We start from the raw sequence: 12,966 nt of genomic DNA, 5'->3' as shown, positions 1-12,966 counted from the left end.
TTCAACTCCCTTGTTTCAGGAGTGACACATTTGAAATTCCCTATATCTAGTTCTCTTCTTCCTAGGCACTGAAGATGACTTTTCAGCCCCTTGCACTTAAGCCAGCACCATGTGACCTGTTTTGACCAATGAGATATGAGTACGAATCTCTCCAAGCAGCCAGATAAGTTGGACCATCTCATAGAATGAACTTTGTACAATTTACTAAGATTTAACATAAGTATCAATACGTCCAACTTGTTAAGATCACCTTAAAGGCCTTAATTGAAATGTCTTCACCATTCTATTATTAAGGTTGACATTTGATGCTGATTTTTGCCGGACAATCTTTATCAAGATAAGAAAGGTTCCTGCACTTTTATTTTTAGGCAAACATGTAGATTTGTCAATAAAAGTAAACTTAAAAATGAACGATATTAAAACATTTCAATGATACGACACCAGAAAACTACAATGCAGCTCAGCTAGAAGTTACCAAAGCCTTCACATTAATTTGGTGGGAAAGCATTTTGTGAGGTATGGCTAGAGACGTGTCTGCTCTGATCTGGTTAGGATCTTCTTCCCCTTCATCATCAAGTTTCCGTGTCATGTAAGGATCTCTTTTGGTGCTTACACCAGTCCATTTTAGAATGGCTACTTTCTGGTGTCAGAGGTAATATTATCATTGCAGAGAATGACCAGCTTTGCCCCAACTGCTGTTCAGCCTGTAAAGACTAAACAATATCTGCCTCCACCTTGGTTCATTTTTTTCTCTAACACTCTTGCACTTGTGTTCCAATTTGCTCCTGCATTCATGCAATGCCAAAGGAAAGGATTAAAGTGTGACTTTTTCCTGCTCTTGGCTAAAGGTCTGTGGATCACTTCTATAAAATGCATACTACAACTGCAAAGAGAAGACAGTTTCCTTCCTCTCCTTCTTTTAGAAGATAAGAGCATTTCTCAGGGCAAGTGTTGCCTGGAATGCTCTCTCTCAAGTCCCTTTCTCTATCTCTCTCTTTAACCTGCTTCTCCAGCTCCAGAAGCTGGAATAGAAAGCTCAGGATTTGCAGCAGACACACTGGCATTGGGTACGAACCAGGCAGCCACATGCAAACCAAGACTGCTATCGCTATGGTTTCCCATGCTTTGACTGCCAGTGTCCTAACCTGCCTCCACCTTGGCACAAGTGGGCACCTGGGCGAGTGAAGTTGCGTGAGAAAGGCAGGCTTCCTAGCATAGTGGGAAGAACACAGGATTCAAATGTGGGCCACACGTTTATTAGCTGTATGACCTGCAATAAATAAAGTAACCTCTCTGGGTCTCAGCAACTCAGCAAACCGGAGACTAGGATCTTGCTGTAAGAATTAAAAGAGATTGTGTACGAAATTTTTAGGCCAGTACCTGACTCATCCAAAGACCTCAGAATGGATATTTCCTAAAAGGGGACTGATTGATTCATCTAGTTTGCTGTAAAATATTTCCCAGGTCCTTCAGCTACAATAAAAGGCTTAGAGCAAGCAAAGATGAAGTCTGTCTACTGACTAAATGATGAATGGGCAGGAAAGAAAGTAAAGCTAGGACTTAGCTAAGAAGGAAAAATAGACATGATGACATATTTACCTTTTCAGATAAGCATCCCCCATTTTCCAAATCAACCCAGAAGCCTTTTTATTTGCTAATGAATCAACTCCAAAGCATGTGCTCTGGGAAATCATGACGCGCCTAATCATTTTAGCAATAATCCCTGAAAAATTGGCCATTACTGGACGTGACCAACCATTGGGTTGTAACAGCCTGAAGCCAGATTATTAACAGCAAATGCGAAGATGATTATTTTAGCAAATTGCCACTGATTGGTAAATTCAGAACACAAAGGCCTCATGCCTGGCTGGAGTCTCTGGAAAATCATTTTATGGCCATAATAAATGTCTACTGCTTGAGATATAAAAGTTATTTAAGTCTGTTTTCTCTCTGTTTGGGGCAGAGAGGTACCTAGTCATGGGCAGCAATGGGTAGGAATTTGTGGGTGGGCTGAAGTGGAGGGTGCTGGGGAGTTACCACCACTACCCTCTAGTTTTCAGAGCGCATTTTTCTATTCGTGGAGCCAAATGGAAGTCCAGTGGATTATGAGGCTCATTGTGGACATAATGTGGTAGCCACTCTCAGTGAAATTATCATTCCAATAGTCAGATTTTTGTTGTTGTTGTTGTTGTTGTTATTTACAGGAGATAGGAGGCCCAACTCAAAATAGTTTAAATAAAAATGGAATATTTGGGCTCATTGAAATGAAAGGTCCTGAAATCTGACTAGCTTCAGGCCTGGCTTGACCAGGGGGATCACACAGTGGCTCCCAGACTTAATTCTTCTTTGTCAATCTCCTCACTGTTCCTCTTCTGTGTCAGTCACACAGAGGGGCGAGGTGGGACAGCAGGTCCAGACTGGCTCCTCTCCAGGTGCACATCTGCTTCTCAGAAGACCCAGCAACAGCCCCGCTGCCTGTAATTTGGATCCTGTTCTTTACCACAAAACCACAGTGACGGGTACATGGAGCTCCCTGGCCAGAACCACAGGACAGAACCAACCCTGGAGAAAAGCACAGGTCCTGAGAACAAGGGTTGGATCCCCTGAAAGATATCAAGATGCTCTAACCAAAAGAAGGCCTGGAAGGAGGACAGACACCTCCCACCAAAGAAATGTCCACTGGAGTGTGAAAATTAATCCCTTGGTTAGAAAAAGGCTGTATCGTCTATGGCCATGCTACCCTGAACAAGCTTAATCCTGTCTGATCTCAGAAGCTAAGCAGGGTTGGGCCTGGTTAGTACTTGGATGGGAGACCACCTAGGAAGAGTAGGTGCTGTAGGCATAAAAAAATAAATAAAAATTTAAAAATAAGGGATTGTAAGCTGACCAGGTTCTTGCAATCTGTGAGGTCAACCAAGGGCTGCCTTGCCTAAAAAAGAAAAAAAAAAAGAAAGAAAAAGAAAAAGGCTGTATCTTGAGAGAGACTAAAATCGGTCACAGACTGATGGTGGGCTGGCTAGGAAGCCATTGTCAACAAAAATTATGGCAGTTGCTCTTAATAACTTCATCACTGAAAAGGGGCATGAAAAGGGAAGGGGATTGTTTGAAGAGAACTTTTTAGTCAACATGGGAACTCAGAGTTTCTGACTTGATGCTCAGTCTATATTCTCACTGTATGACTTTTTGCGTTGAGAGCTCATAAGGTGGCCACGTGCATGGCCTTATTCTCCTCTGGGCAAACTTACCCAAAGAGCCTAAATGTTAACACAGAGAGAAGAAAGAGTGAGGGCCGGGGAGCAACTGTTGCCATGCTCGCTTTTCTTCCCTCACCCACTCACACAGACACCACCACACTATCCAGATGTGCATTCCTCTTAGTCCCGATACGCCCTCAAACCCTCCTCCAAGAAGCTTCTGAGTGGCCCCCACCAACCAATTACGTGAGACCCCTGACACAAAACTCATTTGTCATTTATCTAGTGGGTTCCACCGTCCCATTTTCATGCTGGCCCGGTGAAATCGTTCCTGTGCCATCTCCACAGCATGGCGCAATGTTAAGGCTGTCGATTTCAGAGTCAAATGGATCCACGCCCAGATATCAGAGGCAGACCCTGACACAAGCATTTCAGTGCATTTGGTTTATTGAGGGTGAATCCCTGGAAGCACTGGTCGGGGAGTAGGGAGGTGAGAAGGAGAAGGAAAGGCAGTAAATAAAAAAATAAACATCAGTATCAACAGAGTGACCACTGTAGTTAGCTGGAACTCACTCCCCTGGGGATTCTGGGACCTTTCATAGAACAGAATGTGGCACTGGAGTTCTCCCACACTGGGAGTGGGAGGCAGGGATCTTCCCTAAGTTGAGGGAAGCCCCCAGAAATGGGCAGAGAGGGCTCTGTTGACCAGAAAAAGCTCTTGAGCAGAGGAAGGCAGGTGCCAGCAGCTAAAGGTCAGGCTAGTACATATTCAAACATGCAAGGGTGCGGCCCTCGGGCATCTGTTATTCTTCACTACAATTCACTTAATTTACGAAACCCGGAACGTGCCTTATTTTTCCAAGCTTCCTTATTTCTACCAACCCGATCAGGAAACCAACACCTGTTTCATAGGGCTATTCTGCAGGTCGACTGGATGATGGTTGTCGAGCCTCCCATACTTGGGAGACTACCTTAGTTATTTTCTCCTTGCCTTGTACTTCGGCAATAGCAGAGAAGCAGCTAGATTTACAGGACTTCTAGCAGAAGGGCAAAGCACATCCTCCAACCCAGGACGAAACCAATTTAGAGTGAAACAGTATCCGATGGATTCTCGCTTCAAACACAAACACAAATGGATGAGGCTTTCTTGGCCAAAGTAGGGGCAAGGTTCTTCGTTTATTTAATCGGATTTAATCTTCATTCTATTTAGTGAATGCTGGAAGAAAACAATTAAGCAAAATGGTGAAACCGTTTATCAAACTGAAAGAAGAACCCAACTTAAGGCTGAAGCCTGATTCCAGAGGAGCGGGAAGGGGAAAGATGGGAGTAAGGCAAGAAGAATAATCACATTTGCTGCCACTGGTCACTGGGAACTTTAAGTATTACTCTGTGGTTTCTCCATCATCTGTTTAAACTCAGACTTTTCTATCTGCGTAGATTCTCACAGCTCCACAACTTTGCACAAGCTCTTCCCTCTGTCTAGAATGCCTTTGTTCTACTTTCCTAGGTGCTAAACTTCAACTGATCCTTCAAGACTCGGACTTCTCTGCCTGCAGTGACCCTCCAAGTCTCCTAGGCTTCTGGAACCACAGAAACCTCTGCATATCCCTGAGAAAGAGAAGTCAACCGAGAGCCCTGGTCTTCTCCCTTATACCTGCCATTAAGAGAAACAGGGATTCGTGGGTGGCACCGGTCAGTGAATAAAAGACACTGACTGAGGACTACCAATGACATGGGCTCTGGGAGCCAGGGAGGGGGCTAACATCTCTGTTGGGGTCACATTGCAAGGGACATTTCTGGGAGAAGATGGGGACGTTTCAAGTGAGGGACTTGAGAAACACTCAGTATTTAGACAGGCCGATGATAGAAGGGAGAGTGAGCTGAGTACCAGAGGCGGAAGTTGAGAGCTACGTTCCAAAGCAGGAGCAGTTCCAAAGTGGGGAGAGGGAGTGCAACAGAGAAATCATGGGGAAACTAGGGTGCGGCCAGTTCATGAGTGAACAGTCAAGCTCCTCTCCCTCCCTACCCCCACAGGCAATAGTGAGCTGCCAAAGATATCAAGTGATCTGAAAAAAATGAGATTTTAGAGATATTAACCTGGCCAGGGTACGCTGGGGTGATTGATTACATGAAGACAAATGAGTTAGGGCACCACTGCAGCGAACCGCAGGTGTGATGTGAAAGGTGTACTTCTGTAGCAAAAGCACCTGGGCCTTGAGAAATCAGCTACATTAGGGACATTCTGTGTGACTGGCACAATTCTATGCTCTTTTCATGTAATAACTCACTTAATCCTTAAAACAGCTCTATTAGATAAGTACTCGTTTCATTCCCCGATTTTTGACAGATGGGAAACTGAGGTGCTGAGAGGTGACGTCCCTCAAGGTCACAGTTACAACCTAGTAGAGTCAGAATTCAAAAGCAGGCAGTCAGGCCCCAAAGCCCATGCCCTCATCACGACGCTGAGCCATAAAGACCTGGATTCAAACCCCAGCGCTTCGGCATACCACTGTTGTGAGTTAGTTTGGACGCTTACTTCTGAATCTCAGTTTCTTTATCTATCCGATAGAAATAATGGTACCTGCCTTATGCCTGTGGCATCTAAATGACATAAATGCTGAATACAGAGCTAAATGCCTGAAGGCTCTAATCCATGCTAATTTCCCTTCTGTCTCAATCAGTCGTGTCATTTTGTAATTGAAACATATCCTGAAGAAAGCAGAAGTCCTCTTAACCTCCCTGGCGGAGTGGGAAGAGGGGAAGCAGTCATGTTGGACAAAGCAGTGCTCTCCCCTGTGCTCCCCGCTGTGCTCCCTTGCAAGCCCATCCACTCCCCAGACAGGGCTGATTTCTGATTTCTAGCCTTAACTCAGTTCATTTAAGGTCTCCACCCCATGGAAGAAACACAGGAATTTGTGGCAGTGAACTCAGCAACATTTGTTCCCCAGCCCAAGAATAAACAGAGAAAGCAAGCTCGCGCATCTTCAGAAGTGCATTTACTGTACTTGAAACAGATGAATTCTCTCTGTTTGCATTAATCGCATGACTATTTGGTCCAATTATTCTTCCCACTTCAGCAATCATGGTGCGCTTGTTCAAGAAGAAAGAAATAACAACAGCTTATCTTTTTGAGAGCAAAGAACAAACTGAAAAATCAGGGTCCGCTCCTAAATGCTACACTTGCTGTCATTGTGCTAAAGAGATGATTCATGTTCTCATAGCAACTCGGGTAAAAAAGAGAGAGAGAAAAAAAGCAAGGGTTCTGAAAAGGATTCAGTTGCAATGGTTAAAAACCTTTTCAAAATCAGTCCAAATGCAGATAAAACTATTTTTATCACCAACTCAACTCTGCCTGCCTCCACCCAACCACATCTTCTCACATTGACCAATTTACATAGGCTTAAATAATTCTTTCAAGTAACAACACATTTCATTAGAATAGGGTACTGGACAAAGTTCTAAATGCTGCTTAATCCCCTCTTTAAAGAACCCTTAAGGACAGCTGATGTTTTCGGGAAACAAAATGGGTGGTGTTGAAAGAAACATGGAACGGATATTACGAGGCAACGTGGGGTAAAAGTGAGTGATAGTGGAAATTCTGCCCTTCCCATCACGCCAGACAGAGGTGCCAGCTCCATGGGACAGTTACACCCATCTTATGCTTTTTCTCCTCACAATAAGACCCAGCAACCAATAAGAATCTAAGAGAAACTATTCTTTTTTTCATACACTTGGTCTTGAATCAACATGCACTCTTCTTCTAGACCTGTTACTAGAATCCTTGGCTCCTGACTTCCTCCATCACCTCTTGGTGAAACCCTGGATAAGACGATGGGTATTTGTTTTGGTACCCACACTTGGTCCTCTCCTCGGCTGTGTTTGCTACTGCCATCTAAAGTAACGTAAAGCTTGATCCAGTCTGGTTGCTCAGAGTGTGCCTTGGTACCAACCGATAGAGTTGGGTCATGGTGCTGTAAACAAGCAACTAAGTCGAGGGCTTCCGTATCAATGTACCATCACTGCCTGATGGGACCACAGCTGGAGAACAAGGCATTGACTTATCCATACTGAGACAGGAGGGTCTTGCTCTCTTCCAACCAGTCAAGTTGTAGAATAGCCTGGTTGGATATTTTACTTATTAATAAGAACAGGGTGAGAAATTTGGGCTCCCAATGTATTTGAACCCATAGAGAATAAGAAAGAACCATGAGATGGTTGGTAAGCTGTGTGGACAACACTAGAAGAATCGCTAAGCATCTATAAAGAGAATTATTCTATTATTAGCAAGTGAAACCTACTGCAAGTTCAGGGGTTTCACAGACGAAGCTATTTTTTAAATTGAAATGTGACATATAACATAATATTAGTTGCAGGTATTCAATATTCAAATGATTCAATACTTGTATATATTGCAAAATGATTCCCACTATTAGTGTAGGTAACATCCATCACACGATAGAGCTATCTTTTATGGAAATGTAGTACTTTAGAGATGTAAGAAGTCTAGTCAATAAAAGATTCAATTGAAGAAAATAATAAGAATTTTTTATATACCCCAAACTAAACTTTGTGACTAGAAGCACAAGACAGTATAAAACAATAACAAAATAAGCAATAGACATAGATAGAAAGTATAAACATAACATAAAATATTGATATTGCACTACTGGGCAAGAAGTGACATCTCAAAAGACAGCGCAGAGAAGATGATGTCTAAGAAAGGTTTTGAAAGATGAACAGGAGTCTTCTAAATGTACAGGGGAAGTGGAAGTATACTCCAGGTAGAGGAAACCAAATGTTCAAAGGAAAAAATATCTGTAAACACATACACATGAGATGGTAGGGCTGGGAATTTTTAAGACCAGCATTATTAGATTGTACACAGAAAAGAGACGTGAAAAATAAGGTTGAGGGTAGAGGGAGTGCTTCGGGAAAATGTTTTATGCCTTGTTTTAACCTATAGAAGATCGGGACCCATTGATATATATTTAAAAGACATGCAACATGGTGAATTTTGTAACTTAAAAGTGCAGAAATGGTGGAGCAGTCAGAAAATTAATCAAGAAGTTTTTCCTGAATACTGTTATGTTTCCAAGATTTTGCTAAATACTTTGGGACAGAAAAATAAAGCCTAAGAAATGAAATTCATTTTTCAAGGATAACAACAATTAATAATATCATCATTATCATCATCATCATCATCATCATCACAATCATCAACAATAACAACAACATTTATTAAGGTATTGCTAAGTGACAGGGGCTCTTCCATGCACTTTACAGGAATTATCTCACCTGGACAATTGTCTTGGGTGAGAGTATTATTATTATTATCCCCACTTTACAGATAAGGAAATGGAGGCATGGTGAAGTTAAGTAGGTTTCACAAAGTCAAAAAGCTAGTAAGGAACATAAATATATATTATAGAAAGGAAAACTTATCATGTATATACAGTGTCATAGCTATGACAGATACTGTTAGCAACTAAAGAGCCATTTCTCTTTCTCTATACTAACTAATCCCAAGAGATGAATAATGATCTATCCAAGCCAAGAATATAATCATATTACCCTTTATTGGAAGCTAGCTTACTCTTGAAGCTTGGGATAACCATGCACTTAAATTCTTGCCGATGGAATGTAAGTCTGCTGGGAAATTTGGAGGAAAGTTTCGATCCTCCTGATAAAAGCAAACTTCCTTCTTACCACCTGCTTTGTGCCTTTGAATGAAGAATGAGGATGTAATACCCAGGGCTATGGCAGCCATATTGTGACCGTGAGGCAAATACTTGAGAGATAAAAGTCAACAGCATTGGAATGACAAAACACACTTGAAAAAAGCTAGAGTCTTTGAGGACATCATGGAGTCACCTAACCGGCCTACACCAATCCCATTTACGGTTGAATACATCCTACTGATATGAGAGTCTACCTTTACTTTCCATTGTGCTCCTTTTCCTTATATAAACTACAAGGAAACTATAAATTTTCTTCAAGGTCATTTAGGATGACAATGTGAATGAACCTAGAGAGTATTATGCTAAGTGAAATAAGTCAGACAGAGAAAGACAAATACCATATGATTTCACTTATATGTAGACTCTAAAAACCAAAATAAATGAACAAACAAAACAGAAACAAGCTCACAGATACAGAGAACATTTTGATGGTTGCCAGATGGGAGGGGGAGTAGAGGGATATGCAAAAAAAGGTAAAAGGATTAAGAAGTAGAAATTGCCAGTTATAAAAACAATTATAGGGATGTAAAATACAGCATAGGGAATATAATCTATAACATTATAATAACTACGTGTATAATAACTATGTGTGGTGTCATCTGGGTACTAGACTTATTGAGGTGATCACTTTGTAAATTATATAAATGTCTAAACACCATGTTGTAACCTGAAACTAACATAATACTGTATGTGCACTGTAACTGAAAGTTTTTTAAAAAAATACATTCAGGGCTATGGAATTTGACCCTAATTTATAGCCGATTTTCATGTACTGGTTGAGTATTTCCAGCCCTATGCTATTGCTTATCTGTCTGGTTCTCCTCACCTATCTCGGTTAATTTAATATCACCCATACTTCAATGCCTATCTCAAATGCCACCTGTTCTCTGAAGCTTTCTGTGGCTTCTCCATCTAAATAGAGAGCCACGTTTCTCCAACTCCTTTAAAAGTTTTTAAATTTTAGAACGATTTTAGATTTATGGAAAAAGCATGAAGATAGTATAAAATTCTCAAAAAACCCACACCCGGTTCCCCTTATTGTTAGTGTCTTCTGTTAGTATATGTTCATTTGTTAGAATTAACGAACCAACATTAGTACATTACAATTAAATGAAGTGCATACTTTATTCAGATTTCCTTAGCTTTTACCTAGTGTTCCTTTTATGTTCCAGGATCCTATCAGGATACCACATTACATTTAATCACCATATCTTCTTGGGCTCGCCTTGGCTGTGACAGTTTCCTAGAATATTCCCTTATTCTTAATGACCTTGACAGTTTTGAAGAGTATTGATCAGGTATTTTATGGAATATCCCTCAATTAGGATCTGCCTGATTTTTTTCCTAAGTATACTGGGGTTATGAGCTTGAGAGAGGAAGACCACAGGGGAAAAGTGCCATTTTCATCATGTAATATCAAAAGTAAATGCTATCCACGTAACATTACTGTTGGCATTGACCTCGATCACCTGGCTAAGGTCATGTTTGTCGGGGTTCACCACTGTACGGTTTCTTTTACTCCTATTTCTATACTTAACTCTTTGGAAGTCGCTAAGTAGAGATCACACCAAAAGGCCCCAATTCATTTTTGTACCTCTTTTGTGACATTTCTTAAGGTTCTTCATCTGTAAAATGAGGATAATAATAGCAGCTACCTCACGGCATTAGCGTTAGCATTCAATAGGTGCCAGCTACATATTATTAAATTGGATATTGTATATAAAGTACCCAGCTCGGTGCTTGAATCATAGTAGGTACTTGAGAAATAGTTATTTTTTTCTACCTTCTTTAAACATAATTGCGACAAAATTTAAGCTTAGCTTATCTTTCTAGGCTCATGTGAGACATTAACTATGACCGTATTGTCAATAGTATAAGACAGTTTTTCAACTGCATGGGGCTCTTCGATAGGGTGCCTGAGCATCAGAAGGATGTAGTGCTGACCCCAAGTCTCTTTTCGGCAGCTCAAATTCAAGCCTTAAGTCAGCATTTCTTTAGTGCTTAGCTTATGCCTCTGAGTGCCGCCCTCTCCCATGTCTCCCATGCTGGAGAAATCACCTTACTGTGCTAGATGCGACCGTGCGCTCAGTGAAGGTGGCTACAGTTACAGCGGTCATCATGTCCTGTGTTCAATAAACAACTGATGGAAAGATAAATGTATAACTTGGCCCTAGATCCCGAGGCAGACCACCGCCGACCTAAGTGCTGTTTGTTCTACCATGCGTGACATCCAGATGATGTCTTCATAAGCAGGCCTTACATAGCAGGACTGTTGTAATTCAACCAAGAAAATATCCCTCAGACACCCACGGTTTGCTCCCACCCGCTCCTTTCCCCATACTCAGGCTCACTTCTGCTCAATCTATCTATCTGTCAAAGTACTTCCAGACATAGCTCTCTAAAACTAAAATCTTAGAATATGTCTCCCTGTATATAAGCCAAAGTTTCTCAACCTCAGCGCTAGGGACATTTGGGGCTGGATAATTCTCTGTGGTGGGAACCATATTGTGCGCTATAGAATGTTTAGCAGCACTCCTGAACCTGCATCCAATAGATGCTAATAGCACCCACCACCCCCGTTGTGACATATAAAAATGTCTCCAGACATTGCCAAATGTCACCTGGAGTACAAAATTACCTCTAGTGAGAATCACTGATTCAAACAAAAATGATGCGCTTTCCAAGCACACAGCTTGGGGATCTTGGCCAAGGAAATGAACTTCTCCCTGCCTTACTTAGTTTGAAAAATGAGGGTAAGAGAATGGATCCAATGAATTTTCCAAAACATCTCGGAACACCAGATAGGTTAAGAGATTCGAGAAAGCACTTTTAAAAGGATGCTCCTTACCGGCTTTTCTCGGATTCAAAGTTCTTAAAGCGAGACCTTTAAATGTTTCTTATATTTACCCACGTTTTAGAATGTACTGGCTTTGCAAACGCTGGGGTATTGTTATTTCTGGAACATCACGGAATATCTAAGGATTTCTAAGAATAACGAGGCCAGACTGGGCATTACCTAGAAGCTTCTGAGAGTGAGAACACAGTGGGAAGAGCCCCAACCTTGGAGCCTCAATTTCTTCATCTGTAAGGTGCACTAATAGCGCTGCTCTTGTAGGGTGACTGTAAGGCTTAGGAACCATGCATCCCAGGCCCCTCGCTTAGAAACAAAAACCCAGCCAGCCTCAGTGGATGGTGCCCATCTGATTAGTGAACACTGTTTTTCGTCATTTCCTAATAGGATCAAGAACCCTGGGAGGCATCCATAGAAAGCAGAGCTTAGCTGCAGAGTGGGAGACCTGAGGTGACTCTTTGCAAACACAGGCAACTGCCCTAATTCATAGCAAACTCCACTTCTCCAAATGGCTGGGGCCCGGAAGAAAAGCTCTGTGGTCTATTGCTATTTGAACCTCAAGGAGATAAGAGGCTTCTTCATCAGCTGTCTAATCTGCCCCTTAAGTGTTACGTGTGGATTTAGTTTCTCTGCTAAGAAGAGGGCTGAGAGCAGGGCTAGCAGGTGACTTGCTCAAGGTTGTTATCTCCCATGTCTAGAAAAACGCCTGGCGCACAGTATGTGCTCAGTCCATGTTTGTGGAGGAACTAAATAAATGAATGAAGGATGTACGCAGGGAGATTCATCTCCCTCATTCTGGGCCCCGCAACTCAGAGTGAAACTGACTGGTCGGGACACATAATTTACTGACCCGCACCCCACGTCTGCTGTGCTTGGGAAGTGAATGGCAGTAAGGAGGTTGTTCTCTCTCAGTTTTCCTGAGCTGAGGATGCATGCACTTAAAGGAAAAAGCGGTAGAGACACATCCAGAAAGGTTTACATCTACACAATCTGAATGCTCAATATCTTAGGGAGAATTTACCAGCCGTTCTCACATGAGGACTTTGGCGGCTCTAGGACAGGGTCGTCAAAGTCTGGACTCTGAACTGTCAGAGGGGGTCTCAATCTCTTGAGTAGCTGGCTGTTTATTTTTTCTAACTCTCCCCTAGACAGCAATCGCTTTAAGAAAATACTTCAAATTTTC

The 12,966-nt window shown here is 42.0% G+C and overlaps 1 pseudogene; it reads left to right on the top strand.

Moving 5' to 3' along the window:
* The first annotated feature begins 2,723 nt into the window (after positions 1-2,723).
* LOC112478181 lies at positions 2,724-2,842 on the top strand (annotated as a pseudogene).
* Positions 2,843-12,966: the final 10,124 nt, after the last annotated feature.

This window comes from Pteropus alecto, unplaced genomic scaffold (assembly GCF_000325575.1).
Source record: "Pteropus alecto unplaced genomic scaffold, ASM32557v1 scaffold42, whole genome shotgun sequence".
Taxonomy (NCBI): domain Eukaryota; kingdom Metazoa; phylum Chordata; class Mammalia; order Chiroptera; family Pteropodidae; genus Pteropus; species Pteropus alecto.
This window is presented reverse-complemented; position numbering and strand designations above follow the sequence as displayed.